The sequence below is a fragment of the Pristiophorus japonicus genome, chromosome 3 (genome assembly GCF_044704955.1).
Source record: "Pristiophorus japonicus isolate sPriJap1 chromosome 3, sPriJap1.hap1, whole genome shotgun sequence".
Taxonomy (NCBI): domain Eukaryota; kingdom Metazoa; phylum Chordata; class Chondrichthyes; family Pristiophoridae; genus Pristiophorus; species Pristiophorus japonicus.
Genome location: NC_091979.1, coordinates 307,384,106 through 307,409,647, shown reverse-complemented (window position 1 = coordinate 307,409,647; position 25,542 = coordinate 307,384,106). Strand labels below are relative to the sequence as shown.

Below are 25,542 nucleotides of genomic sequence, written 5' to 3'. Positions count from 1 at the left end.
CCACTACCAACCCAAATAAGATCATCTAACTCACCAGCTTATGACATGCTGCCGTTACCTGTTGAACCATCAGCAAGTTGTATGAGATTCCACGACTGGGCGATTTTTGATCTTAAGTTCCGGAAGCTTGGAATTTTAGAAATGGTTTTTAAAATTAGCTTTGCCAAGAGGCATAATTGACACTCCTGCAGGGTGTGTCTCAGTACAGCATTGCTTCTCGTGGCAACTCGCTGGCTTCTGGTACTGGGGTCAAGTGGTTCGTTGTTCACATGTGAGTGTCATCAGGCTATTTGACTCGGAGGGGCATCACAACTCTGACTAATCTAAGAACATAACATAAGAATTAGGAGCAGGAGCAGGAGTAGGCCATTCGGCCCCTCGAGCCTGCTCTACCATTCAATGAGATCATGGCTGATCTACCTCAACTCCACTTTCCTGCACTATCCCCATATCCCTTGATTTCCTTAATATCCAAAAATCTATCGATCTCTGTCCTGAATATGCTCAAAGACTGAGCATCCACAGCCCTCTGGGGTAGAGAATTCCAGAGATTCACCACCCTCTGAGTGAAGAAGTTTCTCCTCGTCTCAGCCTTAAATGGCCGACCCCTTCTTCTGAGACTGTGACCCCTGGTTCTAGGTTCCTCAGTCAGAGGAAACATCCTCCCTGCATTTACCCTGTCAAGCCCTGTAAGAATGTTTTAATGAGATCACCTCTCATTCTTCTAAACTCTAGAGAATATAGGCCTAGTCTACTCAATCTCTCCTCATAGGACAATCCAATCCCCCCATCCCAAAAATCAGTCTGGTAAACCTTCGTTGCACTCATAAAATAAGAAATAGGAGTAGGCCATTGGCCCCACGAGCCTGCTCCATCATTTAATAAGATCATGGCTGGTCTGATCAGGGACTCTGTTCCACTTCCCTGCCCGCTCCCCATAACCCTTTATTCCCTTATCGCTCAAAAATCTGTCTATCTCCGCCTTTAAATATATTCAATGACCCAGCCTCCACAGCTCTCGAGGGCAGAGAATTCCACAGACTTGCAACCCTCTGAGAAGAAATTCCTCCTCATCTCAGTTTTAAATGGGCGGCCCCTTATTCTGAGACCATGGGCTACAATTAGACCCTCCGGTTAAAACGATGCATTTGCCGGAGGTGCGCCGACTTTGTACTGTACTCCAAAAATTTACCTTGGCATTCTCCCTGCTCCATGGACCGTCGTAGGCCTTGTTGTGGTGTGGCAAAAGCAGTGGGGGGGTGGAGCTGCAGCCCTGCGTCGAAAAAAGTGCCGGCAGCTGCGCGCATGTGCAGTGGAGTCTGCGCGCATGCGCAGTGGAGTCTGCGCGCATGCGCAGTAGCTCCTCGCCCTCCCAGCGTGTTCTACAGGCTGAGAGCCTGACCCGATGCTCGCCGCCCCTATCTCTGGCCGAAGGGAGAACCTGATACTCTTCAACAGCACTGCACTGGTAAACTATGCTGCACAACACAGAGCCATAGTTGAAGTAAGTTCGGCGTGCTAGCAGGAGTGGCTTGTCTGTCAGACAGGTTCCCACAGAGTTCATGGAATCCTGTTGTTTAAAAGCACCAGCAGCCATAGTAAATCGCTTAGCAGAGTGTGCACAGTTGCATACACGAGCCGTTGGGACATGCGTACACGGAACTTTTTTTCGTAGCCGGGTACGAGGGGTAGCATTTTGTCTTTAAAGAAAAATCCAGTTCTGATGCAGTTAAACATATTTCTGTAATAAATTCTGAATTTTTGTAACAATAATCTAGCAGCATAGAGCGAGGCTAGTGGTGATCTGAAATGTTAATATGCTATCCAGAGATGGAGGTCATAGCTAGTCCAAAGTCATGCTGGCATCGATGCTGCTTAATTTCAGTGAGAAACTCTCTGGTCAATCCATCGTTAAACTAGATTTTGGTGTTAATATGTTGAAATGGACAGAGCATTTTAGACTATAAAAGATAGTTTCCATTTAATGTTGATAGGATGGCCAATCTGTGTGAACTAATGTATGTTATTTGGTCCAGCCTTGAGCCCTTGGTGACTTAAGTTTTATTTTTTATTTATTTATTTATTTTATTTATTGATGGTTTTTATGCTTCTTTAATGTTGTTGTGAAGGTGTTTAGTGCTTTGCCAGGTCGTCTCACTTCTCCCCCCAACCCCCACCCCCCACCCCCATCTCTGGCTACCTGCGCTGATTTCTTAACTTTCAGCAAGAATTTTCTGTGCGACCACAAGTGGCCACATACGCTGACCTAAGTTAGTTTGGAGCAACTATTAGCTGTCCAAACTAGCTTAAATGGCCAAAACAGGCCCAGGTGGCTGGTAACGCCCCCTTTTGGGAAAAAAAACAAAACAAAAAAAAATCCTAACTGACTCACTTACACTGGCGCAAATTGAATGTGCAGAATGGGGATTTTTAAGATACTCCAGAAAAACCAAGTTGCTCCACAAAAAACGGAGCAACTCCTGGGGAAATTTGGGCCCTATGTGCCCTCGGTTTAGTTTCCCCTGTGAGTGGAAATATCCTCTCTGCATCTACCTTGTTGAGCCGCCTCATTATCTTATATGTTTCGATAAAATCATCTCATTCTTCTGAACTCCAATGAATATAGGCTAATCTACTCAACCTATCTTCATAAGTCAACCCCCTCATTTCTGGAATCAACCTAGTGAACTTTCTCTGAACAGCCTCCAATGCAAGTATATCCTTCCTTAAATACAGAGACCAAAACTGTATGCAGTACTCTAGGTTTGGCCTCACCAATACCCTGTACAGTTGTAGGAGGTCTTCTCTGCTTTTATACTCTATCCCCCTTGCAATAAAGGCCAACATTCCATTTGCCTTCCTGATTACTTGCTGTACCTGCATACTAACTTTTTGTATTTCATGCACAAGGACCTCCAGGTCCCTCTGTACTGCAGCACTTTGCAATTTTTCTCCATTTAAATTATAATTTGCTTTTCTATTTTTTGAGCCAAAGTGGATAACCTCACATTTTTCCACATTATACTCCATCTGCCAAATTTTTGCCCACTCACTTAACCTGTCTATATCCCTTTGCAGATTTTTTGTGACCTCACAATTTGCTTTCCCACCCATCTTTGTATCATCGGCAAACTTGGCTACATTACACTCAGTCCAAGTCATTAATATAGATTGTAAATAGTTGAGGACCCAGCACCGATCCCTGTGGCGCCCCACTAGTTAGTGTTTGCCAATTGGAAAATAACCCATTTATCCCGACTCTCTGTTTTCTGTTAGTTAGCCAGTCCGCTATCCATGCTAATATATTACCCCAACCCCGTAAACTTTTAGCTTTGTAGTAACCTTTTATGTGGTAACTTATTGAATGTTTTCTGGAAATCCAAATACACCACATTCACTAGTTCCCCCCTATCCACCCTGCTCGTTACATCTTCAAAGAACTCCAGCAAATTTGTCAAACGTGGTTTCCTCTTCATAAAACCACTCCCTCAATGACCAGTATATCCTTCCTTGGGTAAAGGGTCCAAAACTGTTCATAATTCTCCAGGTGTGGTCTCACCAGGGCTCTTTATAATTGCAGTAAGACATCTTTACTCTTATACTCAAATCCTCTTGTAATAAAGGCCAACAAAACATTTTCTTTTTTAATTGCTTTCTTATCTGCACTTGGTATCTAAACGCGTGCTGTTCCATCGGAGTTGCTGGAGCCCTGGTTAGTTTTCTCTTCCCTAATACAGGGTATTGAAGCAAATTGTAATCTCTCCCAACTCATTCAGTGCAGCTCGGGGATCAATCCTGGGATATTTTGATCTGTTTGGCTTAGCCACTCACTCGCTTACCCAATGAGTTATTTAAGGAGCAAATTAAATTTAGTTTGCCGTGACAGCTTTCTTCATAAAAGAATAAGTTGCCAGTTTTGATTTTGGCGCACTGGTTTGCGAGTGGCATCTTATAAGTTGCATGTCATGAGGCCCACCCATTGAGTTTAAAATGGTGTGAAATACAGCTGTGGAAGTCCTGGCTATGGGGCTCGAATTTAATCTTGGAATGAGGTTTTGTCACCGTGGAGTCAGGAGGTCTATGCTGGTTTCACTGGCATCCGGACTGTGTAAATGGTCAATGAATGGAACGATGCTGGCAGTATCAATCGACCTTTGTTGTTGCTTGGAAGTGTAGATGCTACTTGACTGATCACAGAAATGCATCTACAAGATAATTACGGGTGAAGAAGGCCATTTGGCCCCTCTTGGTTTATCTATCTGGAAGTTTTCCCATTGTGGCATCCAGTTGTTTATTTAAAAAAGGTGCAGGATATTTGCCTTCACCGCTCTATCCAGGAGTCCATTCCGCTTTTTGTGTGAAGAAGAATTTACTGGTATCTGCCCTAAATGTTGCTATTTACTCGTCTGAACCTGATGTTCGTTGATTGTGTTGTGGGACGAGGGAGTTTGTCTTTCAGGGTATTCCCCATATATACTCAGTGATTCTAGTAATCAGAACTGCCTATTCCGACTGATATAAATGGGGGGGGAGGGGGGAGCTATCTTTGTTATAATCAAATTAAACTAGCCTGGGCTTACTTTAGGTCCCTGTGTTATAAGTCGGCCTAAGTGTGTGGAGAGCTCATCACTGCCAATGAAAGAGAAGCTATGTATAAAAGTGGAGCACCATTTGGAGTTAGTACACGATTACTGTTGAATATACACTAAAATACTTCTAGCCTCCTGCAAACTCTGTCCTGTCCTGCACTGGTCTTGTACAGAGGTGGGACAGTGAATACTACATCAGGTGCAGTCTAATCAATGAGAATTTGTACAATAAGTCCTGGACTGGACTGATGGATAGCACTCGTAAATACCTGTAGTAACTATTGGGACTTGGGGAAATGTAAACCTGCTTTACCCGAGTGGAAAGGCTGAGTTTAAAATTTGACCTGGTAATTTGGTTAATATGAAGTTTGGTGGGGGAGGGGAGGGAAAGAGGGATGCAAATAAAATTTGTTATTAATAATATTGTGATTCACTACACATGATTGTCTGGAATTTGCTTCCAGTTTTTCTCTGCTGGGGGCAGGTTAATGATTGATGGCGCAAACCACACATGCTATAAAGCCTGTCTACAAGCTGCAGCTAATTAATCATTTAAAATATTGATCTGGACTTCTCGACACTGAAGTTTAATACATGGAAATACTTTTGATAATTAATGCCTGAGGATTCCTCCCTTGATCATTGCATTGTTAGTCTGTGCTCTAACCATTATCAGATGATGTGTCTAAAATGGAAAGCCAGGTGATATAATAATGCTGGCTGTACAAGGATTGGATTCCAGAAAGCATTTGCCAGTGAGATTACAGCAGCGGACTTAATCTTTAGAGAAATTGATCTGCTGGACAAATCTGTTCTGCAGAATCACTTCAAGGAGTGCTGTTTCTCAGCTGGGATCCACTCTGCAGGGATGTAGATTGTCACAGAGCCTGTCCAGAAGTGTCTCCTTTATTACAAAGACTTCCTGACTGGAACAATTAAACCGCCAGAGACCATGAGAGAACATGATGTCGATAGCATTGCATTCAGAAATCGCTTCTTTCACCTAAACCTTTTAGGGTATGTTGGTGAGGAATGTGGCTTTGTTCTAAAAACTTCCAAACAGCAAAATGAAGTTTGAATTTCTTTTTCAACAGTTGTGAAGATCAGAGAATTTATCTGGACTGTGACCAATGATAGTACATTAAAATTGTGTAGAGCACCTATACCACCCATCTACTTGATGATATCTACACTTTGTCCTCAATGTATTCTGTAATCTATTTCCGTTCACTACTTAATTTGGAACCAAATATATTTGATATTACATCTGCGGGTTTAACTTATTAATGCGAGGATGAAAAACGCAATAAGTGTCTCTTTTTTTTTTAAACTAAAATAAAAGTGTGGTTTAAATAGCTCCTTTGACCACAGTGTGTTTAAAAAGTTAGGGAGTAGAATGTGCCTGTTCTTAAATAAAAATGATTTCGCCCCAGCCTTCTCGGCTGTTGTTTTTAAAAGTAAAATCTCCCCTTGTATGCACCCCTGAGTAGAGAACCATCTGTGCCAGGGTCAATTCAGTCATCATCATCATCATCGGCAGTTCCTTGAATCGAGGAAGACTTGCTTCCACTCTAAAAATGAGTTCTTAGTAGGCTGAACAGTCCAATACGAGAACCGCAGTCCCTGTCACAGGTGGGGCAGATAGTCATTGAGGGAAAGGGTGGGTGGGACAGGTTTGCCGCACGCTCTTTCCGCTGCCTGCGCTTGTTTTCTGCATGCTCTCGGCGATGAGACTCGAGGTGCTCAGCGCCCTCCCGGATGCACTTCTTCCACTTAGGGCAGTCTTTAGAGTGACTAAAGTAAATGTTGGTCCCTTAGAAGATGAGAAGGGGGATTTACTAATGGGAAATGTGGAAATGGCTGAGACTTTAAACAGTTATTTTGCTTCGATCTTCACAGTGGAAGACACAAAAACCATGCCAAAAATTGCTGGTCACAGGAATGTGGGAAGGGAGGACCTTGAGACAATCGCTATCACTAGGGGGGTAGTGCTGGACAGGCTAATGGGACTCAAGGTAGACAAGTCCCCTGGTCCTGATGAAATGCATCCCAGGGTATTAAAAGAGATGGCGGAAGTTATAGCAGATGCATTCGTTATAATCGACCAAAATTCTCTGGACTCTGGGGAGGTACCAGCGGATTGGAAAGCAGCTAATGTAACGACTCTGTTTGTTTAAAAAAGGGGGCAGACAAAAGGCAGGTAACTATAGGCCGGTTAGTTTAACATCTGTAGTGGGGAAAATGCTTGAAACTATCATTAAGGAAGAAATAGCGGGACATCTAGATAGGAATAGTGCAATCAAGCAGACACAGCATGGATTCATGAAGGGGAAATCATGTTTAACTAATTTACTGGAATTCTTTGAGGATATAACGAGCATGGTGGATAAAGGTGTACCGATGGATGTGGTGTATTTAGATTTCCAAAAGGCATTCGATAAGGTGCCACACAAAAGGTTACTGCAGAAGATAGAGGTACGCGGAGTCAGAGGAAATGTATTAGCATGGATAGAGAATTGGCTGGCGAACAGAAAGCAGAGAGTCGGGATAAATGGGTCCTTTTCGGGTTGGAAATCGGTGGTTAGTGGTGTGCCACAGGGATCGGTGCTGGGACCACAACTGTTTACAATATACATAGATGACCTGGAAGAGGGAACAGAGTGTAGTGTAACAAAATTTGCAGATGACACTAAGATTAGTGAGAAAGCGAGTTGTGTAGAGGACACAGAGAGGCTGCAAAGAGATTTAGATAGGTTAAGCGAATGGGCTAAGGTTTGGCAGATGGAATACAATGTCGGTAAGTGTGAGGTCATCCACCTTGGGGGGGGGGGGGGGAAACAGTAAAAGGGAATATTATTTGAATGGGGAGAAATTACAACATGCTGAGGTGCAGAGGGACCTGGGGGTCCTTGTGTATGAATCCCAAAAAGTTAGTTTGTAGGTGCAGTAGGTAATCAGGAAGGCGAATGGAATGTTGGCCTTCATTGCGAGAGGGATGGAGTACAAAAGCAGGGAGGTCCTTCTGCAACTGTATAGGGTATTGGTGAGGCCGCACCTGGAGTACTGCGTGCAGTTTTGGTCACCTTACTTGAGGAAGGATATACTAGCTTTGGAGGGGGTACAGAGACGATTCACTAGGCTGATTCCGGAGATGAGGGTGTTACCTTATGATGATAGATTGAGTAGACTGGGTCTTTACTCGTTGGAGTTCAGAAGGATGAGGGGTGATCTTATAGAAACATTTAAAATAATGAAAGGGATAGACAAGATAGAGGCAGAGAGGTTGTTTCCAATGGTCGGGGAGACTAGAACTAGGGGGCACAGCCTCAAAATACGGGGGAGCCAATTTAAAACGGAGTTGAGAAGGAATTTCTTCTCCCAGAGGGTTGTGAATCTGTGGAATTCTCTGTCCAAGGAAGCAGTTGAGGCTAGCTCATTGAATGTATTCAAGTCACAGATAGATAGATTTTTAACCAATAAGGTAATTAAGGGTTATGGGGAGCGGGCGGGTAAGTGGAGCTGAGTCCACGGCCAGATCAGCCATGATCTTATTGAATGGCGGAGCAGGCTCGAGGGGCTCGATGGCCTACTCCTGTTCCTAATTCTTATGTTCTTATGTTTGGCCAGGGGCTCCCAGGTGTCGGTGGGGATGTTGCACTTTATCAGGGAAGCTTTGAGGGTGTCCTTGAAACGTTTCCTCTGCCCACCTTTGGCTTGTTTGCCGTGAAGGAATTACGAGTAGAGCGCTTGCTTTGGGAGTCTCGTGTCAGACATGCAAACAATGTGGCGTGCCCAGCGGAGCTGATCTAATGATCAGTGCTTCAATGCTGGGGTTGTTGGCCTGGCCGAGGACGCCAATGTTGGTGCGTTTGTCCTCCCAGGGGATTTGCAGGATCTTGCGGAGGCATCGTTGGTGGTATTTCTCCAGCGACTTGAGGTGTCTACTGTACACGATCCATGTCTCTGAGTCATACAGGAGGGCGGGTATTACTACAGCCCTGTAGACCATGCGCTTGGTGGCAGATTTGAGGGCCTGGTCTTCAAACACACTTTTCCTCAGGCGGCTGAAGGCTGCACCAGAGGTGGTGTTGAATCTTGTTGTCAACGTCTGCCCTTGTTGATAAGAAGCTCCTGAGGTATGGGAAATGGTCCACGTTGTCCAGGACTGTGTCGTGGATCTTGATGACGGGGGGGCAGTGCTGTGCGGCGAGGACAGGTTGGTGGAGGACCTTTGTCTTACGGATGTTTAGTGTAAGGCCCATGCTTTCGTACGCCTCAGTGAATATGTTGACTGATTTGGAGTTCAGCCTCTTTGTGCGCAGACGCAGGCGTCGTCTGCATATTGTAGCTCGACGACAGAGGTTGGGGTGGTCTTGGACCTGGCCTGGAGGCAGCGAAGTTTAAACAGCTTCCCACTGTTTCTGTAGTTTAGTTCCACTCCAGCGGGGATCTTGTTGAATGTGAGGTGGAGCACGGCAGCGGGGAAGATTGAGAAGAGGGTTGGGGCGATGACGCAGCCCTGTTTGAGCCCGGTCCGGACGTGGATTGGGTCTGTGATGGATCCGTTGGTAACGATCACGGCCTGCATGTCGTCGTGGAGCAGGCAGAGGATGGCGACGAACTTATGGGGGCAGCCGAAACGGAGGAGGACGTTCCATAGACCCTCGCGGTTGGCCATGTCAAAGGCCTTTGTGAGGTCAAAGAAGGCCCTGTACAAGGGTTTGTGCTGTTCCCTGCATTTTTCTTACAGCTGTCGCGCTGTAAAAATCATGTCTGTTGTAATCCGTAGTGGACGATATCCACACCGTGACTCCGGGAGGAACTCCTCAGCCACTGGGAGAAGATGGTTGAGGAGGATTCTAGTGACTTGCTTTTGCCCCTGCCTTCTCGGCTGTTGTCTTTCAGATGTAAAATCTTACCTTGTATGCACCCTTGAGTAGAGAGCCACCTGTTCCAGGGTCAGTTCAGTGCCACCTGTAGCAGGTAGTGAGTAACCCAAGCTCTGTCAGTCTGCGGCACTGCATGGCCTCTACTAGCATTTTGTAACATTACTACTTTTAAAGATATACAGTGACCTGATTTTGTATGCAATCTATAATGATGCCTGTGGTGGAACAAACGCTTGATGTGACCAGTAATGGCGGGCAAGGGGGGCGTTGGGGGGGTGCTTTAGAAATGGCTTCTTGCAGTAGCAGAGCGAAGAATATATAACTCTGCCAATTACAGGCAGAGTAACGGTGAGATACAGGCTAAATATATTTCTTTCTCATCTATTTTATCTTTCTTGTCTGCCTGACTGCTATCTCTCCATCTATGTTCTTACTCCAATATTCCAACAATGGCTACACTCCAAAAGTACTCCATTGGCTATAAGGCGCTTTGAGATACTCGGTGGTCGTGAAAGGCGCTATATATGTCTCTTTATCTTGATATTGTTATCCATCTCTCGCTCGCTCGCTCTCTTTTGCGCGCGCTCTCTTTATCCATCTACATCTTTGCATCTCTATCTACTTCTTTCTATCACTCTCTTTATCCCTCTATCTCTGTGACTTTTCTGGCTTGCTCTGTTTCACACACTTTTTTTCTCTCTCTCCTCTCTTAATTACTGTGCTGTTAATTGGTTACAAAATTTGTTGCTACTAGGTGTGTAGATTATCAGTGCTGGGTCAGTTACAAGCTGGGGATTAATGGAGCTCTTTGTGAACGGTGATTCATCCAACTTGTAAAGTAACATTTTTCTTTTACGACGGATGAGCAGCAGCAACTTCCTCAAGGCCTGGTTTTGTGATTGAGGGAGGGAACGATGAGAAGCTTGTGGTATTACCATGCTTCATCTGTAGAGAGCACACTGACACCAGCCTGCTCCCTCAGGCACTTCTCTGTTCTGTGCAAGGCCAGTACATAACAAGATCATCTTCATCCCTAGCCTACGTCAGATGGCCCCACCAACTGAAGTAATTTTCTGTTTCTCCTGTCATCTTTGCACTTTGTCAGGTATTGAAAATTCTCCGTGATGACAGTCAAAATAAACACATTTCTTTTCAAAACTGTTCTCCTGGTGAGTGAAAACATAGGTGGTGTATGTGTAGTGGGCTTGCTAAATTGCCAGGGCCCTTGGCAGAGTTGTTGTTGTATGTTGTCCTAATGAATGGAGGCTATCTATAAAGAATGCGTGGCCAAAAATCCTGGCTCCTCCAACACAGTGCATACCTTCTGCAAAACTCCCTTCAAAATGCTGACAATCGGATTCACAAACGTTTTCTTGGCCGAGTTCTGCAGCCACATCTGTGTCCGCTCCATCGCTTCCTTCCGAGAACAGTAACTTGAACCAGACCGACAGCTTTTCGAAGATTTATGTTCCCCAGAACTCGAGACTGAGGCGGTAAGAGTGGGAGGGAATGGTTGGTCCCAAGGGAGATGGGCAAGGATCTGTGCGATGAAGTGAGCAGGAATTTGTCTGGAATAGGATGCGGGCGGTGGAGTTATGGACAAGGTGGAGATCAGCTGGCTGCTGAGGAGCATATTCAACAATTCCAGTCCCAAATAGCGAAGGCCTGATGAAAGTTTTGGTGGCAGTGAGGGTGAGATTGGAGCAGAAAGAAAGACTTGCATTTATATAGTGCCTTTCACAACCACCGGACATGTCAAAGCGATTTACAGCCAATGAAGTACTTTTGGAGTGTAGTCACTGTTGTAATGTGGGAAACGCGGCAGCCAATTTGCACACAGCAAGCTCTCACAAACAGCAATGTGATAATGACCAGATAATCTGTTTTTGTTATGTTGATTGAGGGATAAATATTGGCCAGGACCCCAGCGATAATTCCCCTGGTTTTCAAAATAATGCCATGGGAACTTTTACATCCACCTGAGAGAGCTCGGTTTAACATCTCGTCCGAAAAACGGCACCTCTGACAGTGCAGCACTCCCTCAGCACTGCACTGGAGTGGCAGCTTTCTGACTCGGAAGTGAGTGTGCTACCCATTGAGCCACAGCTGACATTCAGGAAGGGCACTGTTTTGGAATATAGTTGGCAAGTGTTATTTAAAGGAATGATGGGTCTGTCAAGGAGAAGTATTTTCATTGCGAAGCACTTTGTCTCCAAGGGCCACCCTCCCCTCAAAGTCACATTCTGATGTTTCATTGGCTTTTTGGCATTTGGCATGGTGCTGAGCCTATTCACCTCAGTAAAGGTCAGCAAGAAAGACTTCAGAGAAACATCATTGAAGCACATCTTGTATCAGAAAGATGGCTACCGTGAGCTGCTTTTGAGCTGTAAAGATGAGTATTTACCTCTTGAAGAGAGAATTTAAGTTTTATGGGAAAGTAGTTATTTGGGGGAGGTGTAGCACTATACTTAATGTGCTTCCTCTTTTGCACCCTCATTCCCCCTCTCTTTTTCCCCCCCCCCCCCCCCCCCCACCTTGCCCTTTTTGTCTAATGCATTTAACTATTGGCTCCTTTCTTCCTTGTGGTCTTTGCAAGGTTAAAACCAGGTTCAATTAAAGAATGACTCAGTCTGGCTGTTGTACATTGACAGAGTGTCTATTGGTACAGTTCAGTAAGGTCGTGGTGTGGGAATGTTTATCGCTACCATTGATCTTCAATGTGGGAACAGACCACAGTTCACCCAAAGTGTGTGAAACGGGTTAATTTGTTCCCAGGATTGGACCAGGCCTTTCAGTTCAAAAACAAACCTCTCATAGGTTGGCTTAAGTATATGTTTGGCAGCTCTGTTGAGTTTGAAAGATACGATTTTAATCTCCTTCATGTACTTCAAAGGGTTAGAAAGTATATTTCGGCAGACTAATCCCAATTCATGCGTTCTTAGAGAGAGAAAGAGAGTGACGGAAGTTTTATTAAGTTTTAGCTCAAGAAGCAGGAATTGTTTTCTGTAATCCAAGGAGTAGTAGTAAAGATCTATATTTTATTGTCATTGTGCAGCCTTGTCTTTTCTGCTGTTTACCTGTTTACTGTTGATCAATCTGTTGGTGTGTTATGGACTAGGCCCGTGGTCTGATGGTGTTTATTCAACCACTTTCCAAAGTCAAGGGGGCAAGTAAGCTGAGTGTCGAGGGTTTTTGTTCAACCCCTGGGATTGCTGCCATTATCTTGATATTAGGAGGGTGAAGATGCACTCTTGATGGTTGGGAGTGAGGGCCCACTCATGGGCCTCAATTTTGGCCGAGCCCCTTTTTCGATGCACTTACCGGAGTTGCACCGCTTATCTGCGTTCTGAGGTGCGGCGAAAAATGTTGTTGCCACTTTGGCCGCTGTCCGGCCTCTTTACTGAGTCGCGCAGCGTGGCCAGTCGAGTCGGGGGTGGAGCCACCATTCTGTGCTGGAAAATCTGCCGGGACATCTACACATGCGCAGTGCAGTCCGCTAGTGGTGTCTGTGCATGAGCAGTAGCGCTGCAAGTCTGCAACAACAATAGGTCTCTCACTTTCAGAGCGTGGCGATGTTCTTCCTCCCTGTGTTGCTGGGCTCCTGTGGGTAAAGTTCTCTGCATTTATTCTGTCTCCTTTGTTGGGCTAGGGACGGGCAGGACAACTGCTCCTGCCTGCCGGTGATTTCTATCAGTTGCCCTGCCCATCCCTAGCCCTGGCCGAGTAGCCTCCCAGATCGGCCGGCCCACTGTCTTCCCAGGTCGAGTTTGAAGATGAAGGTAGGACTTACTTCAATTTTTTATTTCTTATTGAATTCTTAGAACTTTTTGTTTGCAAGGTTCGGTGGATGGTAAGGATTGGTGTTTTAGGTGCAGGTCCTCTCCGCTTCCCTTCCCGCCCCTATCCCAGGCCAAATGGCCTCCGATGTACCTACCCGCGCCAATTTCTTTAACTCACCGCAAAGATTTTCTGAAGTGGCCACATGGGCTGGCCTAAATAGAAATGGAGTAGCTATTCGATGGCCAAAGTTGCTTAAATGGGCAGAACTGGCGTAGGTGGTAACGCCCCCTTTTGAGAAAAAAAACTAACCTAAAAGAATCGTAACTAACTCAGTTACGCTGGTGCAAATTGATTGGGGAAAATGGGGAATTTTAAATTACACCAGAAAAACCAAGTTACTCCAAAAAAAAACTGAGCAACTCCTGGCCAAAATTGAGCCCATGGTGAGTAGTTTTGGACAATTAGCACGAAAATGTCTGAGGTTAAAGTCCAAAATCATAAACCTGTTCATTTATTCTGGGATCTTTCTGGACGCAAAATGGCAGCCACATTTACCTGCACTGAAAGTAATTCAATGCATGAGGAGCACTTTGTTTGAGATGTTTCCGAGAGGGGAAAAAGAACTTACATTTTTGTAGCACCTTATCAAATCTTAACTGTCCCCAGCGCTTCACGTACAGAAAGCACGAGTCACTTGAGTGCAGCATTGTACATTGTTGACCTATGTCTTCTGTAGACACGATCACTCCAATATGACGCTTGCTGGACAAATTCTACGTTCCATTTTTCACAAATTCCTTATTTCCATCATCTCCTACAATTAAGCTCTGTTTCCCCTTCCTCAATACTGGAGCCTCTGAATCCCCTTCCTCAGTACCGGAGCCTCTGAATCCCCTTCCTCAGTACTGGAGCCTCTGAATCCCCTTCCTCAGTTCTGGAGCCTCTAATTCCCCTTCCTCAGTATTGGAGCCTCTGAATCCCCTTCCTCAGTACTGGAGCCTCTGAATCCCCTTCCTCAGTTCTGGAGCCTCTAATTCCCCTTCCTCAGTACTGGAGCCTCTGAATCCCCTTCCTCAGTACTGGAGCCTCTGAATCCCCTTCCTCAGTTCTGGAGCCTCTAATTCCCCTTCCTCCGTTCTGGAGCCTCTAATTCCCCTTCCTCCGTTCTGGAGCCTCTAATTCCCCTTCCTCCGTTCTGGAGCCTCTAATTCCCCTTCCTCAGTTCTGGAGCCTCTAATTCCCCTTCCTCAGTTCTGGAGCCTCTGAATCCCCTTCCTCAGTTCTGGAGCCTCTGAATCCCCTTCCTCAGTTCTGGAGCCTCTAATTCCCCTTCCTCAGTTCTGGAGCCTCTAATTCCCCTTCCTCAGTTCTGGAGCCTCTAATTCCCCTTCCTCTAGTAGTGCAGTGCTCACTAGCCTGAATTTGGTCCCCCATCCTATTCTGTATCAATTTCAAAATCATTCTCCATTCATATTTTCCTCCGTGGCCTCTCCCCTTCCTACCTGTACTCTTCTGATTCTGGTCTCCGTTGTAACTCCTCACTCGATTCCACCCTCAGCTGCAGAGCCTCTCGTTGTTTACTCCCCATAATTTGTGACAGTTTGCCTCAGCCTCTCTTGGCTTGCTATCTCTCTCCTTGCCTCAACAGCTACCTCTGGATTTCGAGCTTTTAGTTACCGTCCGTAATCCTTCTGTCACGACTGCTTGGTGTTCGTTGTTGTGAAGTATTTTGCGATGTTTTATTGTGCTAGTGGTGCCAGTTGTTATCTATTTGTTTTCCTTTCATTACAACTATTTTGGTAAAAAATTCAGCTCAACAAGAGCCCAAGCTGGGAACTAATCCGGGTTGATCACACCTCTGGTAACACTCCCACTACACCAACACATCTGACACAAAGCCGCAAGATGCTACTGTAAGAACTGCTTACAACCAGAGTCATCAGAGGATCATTTCATCCTCCAGTAGAAAGTAAGAGATGCGATGGCTGGGAATCGAACCCAGGTCAACAGCTTGGAAGGCAACCATGCTTACCACTGCACTACCATCACACATGACCTTTGAAACAGCACCGTTGAGTTGGTCAGTTTTGTATCCTGGAGCGTCATCATAGGCAGTCCCTCGGAATCGAGGAAGACTTGCTTCCACTCTTAGCATGAGTCCTTAGGTGGCTGTACAGTCCAATACGAGAACCACAGTCTCTGTTATAGGTGGGACAGACAGTGGTTGAAGGGAAGGGTGGGCGGGGAGTCTGGTTTGCCGCACGCTCCTTCCGCTGTCTGCGCTTGATTTCTGCATGCTCTCGGTGACGAGACACGGAGCCCATTGTCCTCCTGGATGCACTTCCTCCACTAAGGACGGACAGGCAGTAACTGTAGAAAGAAGGAATTCTGTTCCAAAGTCGTTGCTTGGAAATACTCATGTCTTTGGGGGAGCATTACCTCCGACTTATACAATGTTTTTAACTCCACTTGATATTTATTAGATTACTATTCATTTTCATTTGGTTTGAATTGTTTCTGTCTAGCACATGTTAATCTGAACCCAAGTATACATTTTCAGCAAAAAGTACCATTTCATTACTTGAAAAGTTGTGGTTTAACAAACTTGTTAATACATTGTATCATAAGAAATAGGAGCAGGAGTAGGCCATTTGGCCCCTCGAGTCTACTCCGCCATTCGTCTGTTCATCCCTAATCCTTTCTTTACCAGTCTGCCCAAATCCATTGAAGATTAAAATTACAAGAATTCACAGAATTTAAGATGGCTGACGCTGAATTTGTAATCTCGATGGGTTAAAGACATTTGGTGAGATTTTTGAGAGTTTGCTAAGTATATTGCTTTGTGCTCCACTGGTGAATAATTGTGAAGTTTACATGTTTGTGTTTTCTGGTGCAGTGGAGGCCAGAAGGCCCAGGACAAGCTGAAGGGCAGGAAAAGCCATTATTGCTATCGTTGCCAGAGGTTGCCACGATCATAGATTTGACATTGGGAAGACCATTGTCTTTGGCCCCAGTCACAAACTCTGTTCCCTAGCCACCAATTCCTCCCCCCACCCTCCCTGGCCACCGTTTCAGGCTGAACCAGACTGTAACCTTGACGTCTTATTTGATCCCGAGCTGAGCTATCAACCTCATATCTGCTCCATCACAAAGCCCGCCTACTCCCACTCCGTAATCGGTCCAAGTCAGCAAGGATTTATGAAGGAGAAATCATGCTTGACAAATCTTCTAGAGTTTTTTGCGGATGTAACTAGTAGAATGGATAAGGGAGAACCAGTGAATGTGGTGTATTTGGACTTTCAAAAGGCTTTTGACAAGGTCCCACACACGAGATTAGTGTGCAAAATTAAGGCACATGGTATTGGGGGTAATGTATTGACATGGATAGAGAACTGGTTGGCAGACAGGAAGCAAAGAGTGAGAATAAACGGGTCCTTTTCAGAATGGCAGGCAGTGACTAGTGGGGTGCCGCAGGGTTCAGTGCTGGGACCCCAGCTATTTACAATATACTTTAATGATTTACACGAAGGAATTGAATGTAATATCTCCAAGTTTGCAGATGACACTAAGCTGGGTGGCAGTGTGAGCTGTGAGGAGGATGCTCAGAGGCTGCAGGGTGACTTGGACAGGTTAGGTGAGTGGGCAAAATGCATGGCAGATGCAGTATAATGTAGATAAATGTGAGGTTAGCCACTTTGGTGGCAAAAACAGGAAGGCAGATTATTTGAATGGTGACAGATTAGTAAAAGGGGAGGTGCAACGAGACCCGGTGTCATGGTACATCAGTCATTGAAGGTAGGCATGCAGGGTACAGCAGGCAGTAACGAAAGAAAATGGCATGTTGGCCTTCATAGCGCGGAGATTTGAGTATCGGAGCAGGGAGGTCTTACTGCAGTTGTACAGGGCCTTGGTGAGACCGCATCTTGAATATTGTGTGCAGTTTTGGTCTCCTAATCTGAGGAAGGACATTCTTGCTATTGAGGGAGTGCAGCGAAGGTTCACCAGACTGATTCCCGGGATGGCCGGCCTGACATATGAAGAAAGACTGGATCGACTAGGCTTATAGTCACTGGAATTTAGAAGAATGAGAGGAGATCTCATAGAAACATATAAAATTCTGACCGGATTGGACAGGTTAGATGCAGGAAGAATGTTCCCAATGTTGGGGAAGTCCAGAACCAGGGGTCACAGTCTAAGGATAAGGGGTAAGCCACTTAGGACCGAGATGAGGAGAAACTTCTTCACCCAGAGAGTGGTGAACCTGTGGAATTCTCTACCACAGAAAGTTGTTGAGGCCAGTTCGTTAGATGTATTCAAAAGGGAGTTAGATGTGGCCCTTACAGCTAAAGGGATCAAGGGGTATGGAGAGAAAGCAGGAAAGAGGTACTGAAGTTGCATGATCAGCCATGATCATATTGAATGGTGGTGCAGGCTCGAAAGGCCGAATGGCCTACTCCTGCACCTATTTTCTATGTTTCTAATATCGCCCTTCTCCACCCCTGCCTCAGCTCATGAGCACCTAAATCCTTTTGTTACCTCCCGACTTGACTATATTCCAAAGCTTTCCTGGCTGGCCTTCCATCTTCCACCCTCCATAAACTAAGTTAATTCAAAATTCTGCTGCCCAGATATAATTCTCACCAAGCCTATTCATCCATCATCCCTCTGCTTGCTGACTTAGAGTGGCTCCCGATCCAGCAACAACTCAGCTTGAAAATTCTCATCCTCAAGGAAGGGGGAAAGAAAAATTGAGTTAAGTTTAAAAAGCGAACTTGTCGTCGTCGTCGTCATCATCATCATGGTTGGTCCCTCGAACGAGGATGACTTGCTTCCACATGGGTTCACAGATGGACCCGATGTTCCAGTCCTGAACTCCAGTTGAAGGGTGGAAGATGCCTGTGCGTGGAATTTTTTTAACGTGTGGTGACTGTTGCACATCAGCCACCACACGGGCTTGACAGCTAGGCCTTTATCCAGTGGCAAGGGTTAACCAGGACGACTGGAGACCTGCTCTGCTGCACGGACCTAGTACGCACACATATCGCAGTGTGAGCTGGCCCGTGCTGCCCCTGTGTCCTCGGCTCTTCTGGGCCCCATACCCAGTTTATTTAATCAGTTAATTAAATAAATGTAGAATTACAAAGCTTGACTCAGTAAAGGTGATACGACAGTATTGTTGTAAAAACCCATCTGGTTCACTTGTGTCCTTTAGGGAAGGATATCTTCTGTCCTTAACCAATCTGGCCTATATGTGACTCCAGACCCACAGCAATGTGGGTGACTCTTAACTGCCCTCTGAAATGGCCCAGCGAGCCACACAGTTGTAACAAACTGCTACAAAAAAAACAATAGGAATAAAATCGGATGGACCACCAGGCTTTGACCTCGGCACTGGCTACAGACACGACAACGGCACACCCAGCCCAGTCGACCCTACAAAGTCCTCCTTATTATCATCTGGGGATTTACGCCAAAATTGGGACAGCTGTCCCACAGACTAGTCAAGCAACAGTCTGACATATTCACAAAATCATACCTTTCAGCCAATGTCCCAGACGCTCATCAGTGGTATACAGTCGGGAGGGAGTGGCCCTGGGACCATTGACTCCGGACCCCATGATGTCTCATGGCTTCAGGTCAAGCATGGGCAAGGAAACCTCCCTCAGCTGATTACCACATACTGCCCTCCCTCAGCTGATGAATCAATACTCCTACATGTTGAACACTACTTGGAAGAAGCACTGAGTAGCAAGGGCACAGAATGTACTATGGGTGGGGGGGCTTCAATGTCCATCACCAAGAGTGGCTCGGTAGCACCACTACGACTGAGTCCTGAAGGAGATAGCTGCCAGACTGGGCCTGCGGCAGGTGGTGAGAGAACCAACACGAGGGAAAAACCTACTTGACCGCGTCCTCACCAATCTACCTGCCGCAGATGCATCTGCCCATGACAGCATTGATCACCACACAGTCCTTGTGGAGACAAAGTCCCATCTTCACACTGAGGATACCCTCCATCGTGTTGTGTGGCACTACCACCGTTCTAAATGGGATAGATTCAGAACAGATCTAGCAGCTCAAAACTGGGCATCCATGAGGCATTGTGGGCCATCAGCCGCATCAGAATTGTATACCACCACAATCTGTAACCTCATGGCCCGGCATATCCTTCACTCTACCATTACCATCAAGCCAGGGGACCAACCCTGGTTCAATGAGGAGTGTAGAAGAGCATGCACCGCATACCTAAAAAAAAATGAGGTGCCAAACTGGGGAAGCTGCAACACAGGACTCCATGCATGCTAAACAGCAGAAGCAGCATGCTAATAGCAGAGCTCAGCGATCCCACAATCAATGGATCACATCATTCGTGGATGGTGGTGGACAAATAAACAGACGGGAGGAGGAGGCTCCATGAACATCCCCATGCGCAATAATGGCAGAGCCCAGCACGTGAGTGCAAAAGACAAGGCTGAAGTGTTTGCAACCGCCTTCAGCCAGAAGTGCCGAGTGGATGATCCATCTTGGCCTCCTCCTGAGGTCCCCACCAACACAGAAGTCAGTCTTCAACCAATTCGATTCACTCCACGTGACATCAAGAAAGGGCTGAGCGCACTGGATACAGCAAAGGCTCTGGGCCCTGACAGCATCCTGGCTGTCATGTTGAAGACTTGCCGCGTCTATAGCCAAGCTGTTCCAGTACAGCTACAACACTTGCATCTACCCGACAATGTGGAAAATTGTCTGGGTATGTCCTGTTGACAAAATACAGGACAAATTCAATCCGGCCAATTACTGACCCTTCAGTCTACTTTCAATCATCAGCAGTGATGGAAGGTGTCGATTGCAGTGTTATTAAGCAGGACTTACGCACCAATAACTTCATCAGTACCGAATCCCCCACCATCAACATCCTGTGGTTCACCATTGACTGAAAACTTAAATTGTGGTCAGAGGCTGGGTATTTTATAGTGAGTGTCTCACCTCCTGACTCCCCAAAGCTTCCCCACCACCTGCAAGGCACAAGTCAGGAGTGTGATGGAATACTCTCCACTTGCCTGCATGAGTGTCGCTCCAACAACACTCAAGAAGCTTGACACCATCCAGGACAAAGCAACCTGCTTGATTGGCACCCCATGCAGCACCTTAAACATTCACTCCCTCCACCATTGGTGCACTGTGGCTGCAGTGTGTACCATCTATAAGATGCACTGCAGCAACTCACCGAGGCTTCTTCGGATAGCACCTCCCAAACCCGCGACCTCTACCACCGGAAAGGACAAGGACAGTAGGTACATGGGAACACCACCACCTCCACGTTCCCGTCCAAGTCACACACTATCCTGACCTGGAAATATATTGCCGTTCCTTCATTGTCGCTGGGTCAAAATCCTGGAACTTGCTCCCTAACAGCACTGTGGGAGCACCTTCACCGCAAGGACTGCAGCGGTTCAAGAAGGTGGCTCACCACCACCTTCTCAAGGGCAATCGGGATGGGCAATCGCTGGCCTTGCCCGCAATGCCCACATCCTATAACTGAATAAAGGGGAGTGCAGCTAATTGGATAGCTCTTCGAAAGAGTCGGCACAGGTTTGATGGGCTGAATGGCCTCCTGTGCAATGTGATTCTATAAACTGTTCACTCACAGCCCATCCCTCTTGTCCCTTGACTGTATCTACACTCCCACCCTGCAGATTATTGCAAATATTTTTCGCTGTTGGAATAAGGGGATTCTCCCCAATATGCTTTAAATTTAATCTTGTGTGTGTGTATAGTTAAATCCTTTGTAGAAAATCCTGGGCTTCCTTTATCCCATCTATAATTTTAGGTGAACATAAAAGATAGCACTGGCAAACTCGCCCCCTCCCGTTCCATTCCAGTGTCAGCTGTGACTCAGTGGGCAGCACACTCGTCTGAGTCAGAAAGTTGTGCGTTCAAGTCCCACTCCATAGACTTGGGCACAAAAATCTAGGCTGACACTCCTGTGCAGAGTACTGAGGCAGTCCCTCGAAACGAGGATGACTTCCACGCCAAAAAAGGGATGAGTTCACAGGTGTTTCAATGAAGGACCTTGTATTTCAGATCCTGAACTACATCCTCCAGGGCGGAAGATGCCTGTGCGTGGATTTTTTTAATGTGTGGTGACCGTTGCACACCAGCCACCACACGGGCTTTTGACAGAGCCCGGTCTTTGTCCAGTGGCAAGAGTTAACCAAGACGACTGGAGACCTAGTGCGCGCACACATCGCAGTGTGGGCTGGCCCGTGCTGCCTCTGGGCCCTGATCACGTCCCTCGACAGTCTCTCGCCACTCCTTCGCCCCGACCTCACCGCTCCTGCTGTACCTGCCCACGCTCCCATCACCGACCTGGACCTTGATGACGTCACTCTTCACTGCCGTCGCCCTCCTGCACCAGCTCGCGCTGCTCCTGGGCCTACGCTCGTCGCTCCTTTTATGGCCCCGACCTGCCACTGGCGAGGGAGTGCTGCACTGTCAAAGGTGCCGTCTTTCGGATGAGACGTTAAACCGAGGACCCGTTTGCTCTCTCCGGTGGATATAAAAGATCCCATGGTACTATTTTGAAGAAGAGCAGGGGAGCTATTCCTGGTGTCTCGACCAATATTTATCCCTCAATCAACATAACTAAAAAAAACAGATTATCTGGTCATTATCATATTGCTGTTTGTGGGGGCTTGCTGTGCGCAAATTGGCTGCCGTGTTTCCCACATTACAACAGGGACTACATTCCAAAAGTACTTCATTGGCTGTAAAGCGCTTTGGGACTTCCGGTAGTCATGAAAGGCGCTACAGAAATGCAAGTCTTTTTATTTCTCTCTCCCAACACCACCCCCTCACCCTTCCCTCTATACCCGTTGATCCCTTTCTCTTCCCCCCCCACCGTGTCGGTGTCTCCCTCCCCTGAGGTCCGGTTGACCCCCCTTCCAGGCCGGTGGCCCTCACCTGTCCTGGCCGACAGAATGATCTATACTTGTATACATGTCCTTTTATGTGTTTGAGCTCTCACTAGCAACATTGTCATGTGCTTTATTGAGAAACTTAGGGCTTTATTCACGGGACTTCCCATCAGCATGATAAAGAATCACAGAATGGTTACAGCATAGAAGGAGGCCATTTGGCTTGTTGAGCCTGTGCCGGCTCTCTGCAAGAGCACTTCAGCCAGTCCCCCCCTCCCCTGTCCTTTCCCCATAGCCCTGAAAATGTTTGTCCTTCAGGTACTTATCCAGTTCCCTTTTGAAAGCCACGATTGAGTCAGGCAGTGCATTCCAGATCCTAACCACTCGCTGTGTAAACTCCGGTCACCACTCATGTCGCCTTTGGTTCTTCGGCCAATCACCTTCAATCTGTGCCCTCTGGTTCTCGACTCTTCCGCCAATGGGAGCAGCTTCTCTCTCTCTCTATTCTGTCTGGACCCCTCATGATTTTGAACACCTCCATCAAATCTTCTCTACACCTTCTCTGCTCTAAAGAAAACAACCCCAGTCTCTAGTCTAGTCCACGCAACTGAAGTCCCTCATCCCTGGAATTATTCTTGTAAATCATTTCTGCACCCTCTCCAAGGCCTTCACATCCTTCCTAAAGTGCGTTGTCCAGAATTAGACACAATACTCCATCCAGTTGTAGCTGAGCTCCTCGAGTATCGGGGCCAAGGGCATGCAGAAATCAAGTGCAGACAGCGGAAGGAGTGTACAGCAAACCAGGCTCCCTGCCCCTAAACCACTGTCTGTCCCACCTGTGACAGAAACTGTGGTTCTCGTATTGGACTGTACAGCCACCTAAGTACTCATGCTAAGAGTGGAAGCAAGTCTTCCTTGATCCCCGAGGGACTGCCTATGATGAGGCAAATGCAACAGCAGATTTGCACACCACCTGGTCCCACATGCAGTAATGAGATAAATGACTGGCTGATCTGTTCTGGTGGTGTTAGTTGAAGGATGAATGTTGGCCAAGACACTGGGAGAACTGTTCCTTGAAAAAGTGCCGTGAGATCTATTATATCCACCTGATTTTAATGCCTCACATGAAGGGCAGCACTGCCAATAATGCATCATCATCATCCAATACAAAGTAGCTCGGGATACAAAGCCAAACAGTATCTCGGACACAATAAAGCAGAAACACAGAGAGCAGAACAGAACAGGAGGAAGTTATGAACACACAAAGTGTTGTCCAGTGTCACACAGGTGCATCAACAAGTTGCTGTGTGAACTTGCGCAAAATGTGGGTGATGCTGAGCAGGGTCGCATCTACTGCACAGCCCTAGTTGTTCCGAGAAGGCAATAGTGGGCTGACATCTTGAACCGCTACAGTTCATGTAGTGATGATGCTGTGCAGGATTGTTTTTTTTACAACTTACTGGCTTGCTAAGCCACTTCAGAGGGTATTAATGAGTCAGCCATATAGTGTGGGCCAGAGTTACCTGTCTGCCAGACTAGTATATAGATCTGCATCTGTGTATTTTCGCAAGGATAGAGAGCAGAAGTAAGATTCTGTCCTGATCCCATGCCGTCTGATACCTCCCAGCAACTAATTATGGTTTAAACCTACCGAAACTGAGCAGTTTGGGTTCTGATTTGAGATCTCACAGTTCGGGTTCCAGTTCCAATTGGAACTTTATTTCTGTGACTATACTCGGGGCTATAAATAAAAGTAAAATACTACAAATGCTGCAAAGAAAGAAAGACTTGCATTTATATAGCGCCTTTCACGAGCACCGGACATCTCAAAGCACTTTTACAGCCAATGAAGTACTTTTGAAGTGTAGTCACTGTTGCAAACCTGAATCAAAAAGCTGGAAACGCATGAAGGATCAGTTTGCATCCGTGGAAAGAACAGATGGTTGACTCTTTAGGATCACGTCCTGTACTGAAGAAGGGTAGGAGCCTAGGGTGTTGACACATCTGTTCGTTCCATGGATGCTGACTGACCTGTTGTGTTCCCAGCTTTTTATATTTTTTGCATTAGGAATATGGTGCGTTTGTGGCTAAGCTGCTTTTCATCGTTTTATCCATAAGGTGTTTTACCAAATGTAAGTTAAACTTTCATTACCATTATCAATGTAAAAGCCTTTATTTGAATGGTTAAGTAATTGGAAGAGTCTTCACTTTCCAACACGTGCTCTGAATTTTTGCATGCTCACTGAATTGGTGCAATAGCTACAATTAGTGTGTATTGGGATTGGCGCAATGCTTTGTATGGGATGTCCTAAGGAAAACCATGATTGTGTTCTTGAGAGACTTGACTTGTGTGAGTCATGATTACATGTGATCCTGCAGAAACATGACATTTGGTGCATTTTTGAGGAAGTGCGTTGTGGTGGTATAAGCAGCATTGTTGAGTGATCAAATGACTTTCAACAGATGACGCATATTAGACTTCTAAAAGAATAACTGTGCTAATTATATTTTGATGAAAATGTTCAATGTTACTGTCATTTCCACTGGAGCAGAGAAGGCTAAGAGGAGATTTCATAGTTTTGTTTTTAAATCAAATTATTGCAAGGAGTTTTGATCGAGTGACTAGGGAGAGACAATTTCCTGTGGTTTGGTAGTCAGTGAAAAGGGGGTCACCAAATTAATATCGCCCAAACAGAATGAGGAGAGAGGTCAGGAGATATTTAGCATTTAGTTACGCAGGTTGTTCGAGCGTGAAATGTTTCACCACAGGGAATGGTGGGGGCTGTGACCATTGCATATTTTAAGGGAAGAGCTGACCAATATTTGAAGCAGAGGAAGGTAACGGACTATAGGGAGCGGACAGGGCAGTCAGACTGGTTTTGGATTTCTGCAGCAAACAGCCAACACAGACCAAGTAGGTCGAATGGCCTCATCCTGCACTGTAAGCTTCTGGTACGATTCAGCAAATCAGTAACGTGAGATTGATGGCCATATCTAACAATTGATTTTTATATCTTTGAGAATTGATGAAGGTTCAGCTGATTACATTTTCGAGATTCCTTCCTTTTTCTAATGTGTTTGGAAAGTGGTAAAAATTAATGGAATTGTACAGGGTGCAAAATCAACAGTTGGTGTACCAGACCACGGTGGTGTATGTGACTACATAGTTATGAGGGACAAGTTGCCTAAGGTGGATTAGGTGACTACATTAAAAGGTATGATGGTAGATAAGCAATGGATAGCATTTAAAGAATTAATACATCATTTACAACAAACGCCACCGCAGGTCGGGGCTATAAATCGAGCTAGAGTGCCGGGCCCTGGAACATCTTGGCGGAGGTGCGGCGAATGAAGGTACGGGGCCCAGAA

General features: G+C 46.1%; 1 protein-coding gene and 1 non-coding gene across 3 annotated transcripts in view; one reads left to right on the top strand and one right to left on the bottom strand.

Annotated features, from left to right (window-relative positions):
- LOC139260353 (protein bicaudal C homolog 1-like) overlaps nt 1–25,542 on the top strand; it is a 376,023-nt gene that overhangs the window by 4,633 nt on the left and 345,848 nt on the right. The gene's annotated exons all lie outside the window — the stretch shown is intronic.
- On the bottom strand, nt 15,236–15,307 carry trnag-ucc (transfer RNA glycine (anticodon UCC)). The gene has a single exon. It is a non-coding gene; the product is annotated as a tRNA-Gly (tRNA).